Here is a 981-nt window from a genome sequence, read left to right on the forward strand (position 1 = left end):
TGTGGTCTGATCACATCCCTTACAACTGGAGGTTCAGGGTTCAGTCCTTGCCCTCATTCTTTTCCACAGTCAATCACTCCCTTGGTGCCCTCATCCATGCTTGAGGTTTTAAGTATCGTTTATATGGTATGAGCTCCTAAATCTATTTCTCCAGCCCGCTCTATTTCTGCTTTCCTCTAAAGTCTGGAGTTGTCTGTCCAAATTCCACCCCAGCTCCCCAACCTGCATTCCTAGTAGACATCTCCTCTACTGAGTGCCTGTGATGCCCCCTCCTCAGTATGCTCCTGCCAGAGTCTCCCCATCTCCACTGACAGCAGCTCCATGCTTCTACTCACTCATTTACAATGATGGGTGTCCTTGATTCATCTTTCTCACACCACAGATACAATCCATTGACAAATGCTGTGAGTTCATCTTCAAATGCATCCAAAATCCCCTCACATCCCACTATTTCCCCTGCTCACAGCCCAGTCATGGTAACTGACATCTCCAGCCTGGAATACTGCACTGGCTTCCTACTGTTTTCCCCTCTGCCTCCCTCGTCCCTCAGCTCTCAATTCTGTTCTCAGCACAGCAGTCAGAGATCCTTTTAAAAGAGAAGTTATATCATGGCCCTTTTCTGCTCAAAACTGTCCTCTGACTCTTCATCCCACTCAGAGCAAAGGTCAGATCCAACCCCAATCCCCTCAAGCCCACCTGCTCTGGCCGCACCTCTGACCTCACCTCAGTTTCTCTCTGTCCAGCCCTCATGGCCTCCTTATTCTTCTGGGAACACAGACACCTTCCTGCCGTAGTGCATCTGGACTGGAGGTTCCTCTGTCTGGAAAGAACTTCCCCAGACATCCTCACGTCCCTCAAATCCTTCCTCAGAGGTCACCTTTGCAACAAGGCACACACTGACTACCCAGCACAACAGCCACGTTCCCTGTCCCCACTGCCCACATCCTGGATCACCTGCCTCACAGCACTTACCACCTTCTA

At 50.4% G+C, this 981-nt stretch overlaps 1 pseudogene across 1 annotated transcript in view; it reads right to left on the reverse strand.

Annotated features, from left to right (window-relative positions):
• The window catches only part of LOC105533527, a 125,118-nt pseudogene that overhangs the window by 121,105 nt on the left and 3,032 nt on the right, over window positions 1–981 (reverse strand). The window lies entirely within an intron of this gene.

Source organism: Mandrillus leucophaeus, unplaced genomic scaffold (assembly GCF_000951045.1).
Source record: "Mandrillus leucophaeus isolate KB7577 unplaced genomic scaffold, Mleu.le_1.0 Scaffold1259, whole genome shotgun sequence".
In the NCBI taxonomy this organism is placed as follows: Eukaryota; Metazoa; Chordata; class Mammalia; order Primates; family Cercopithecidae; genus Mandrillus; species Mandrillus leucophaeus.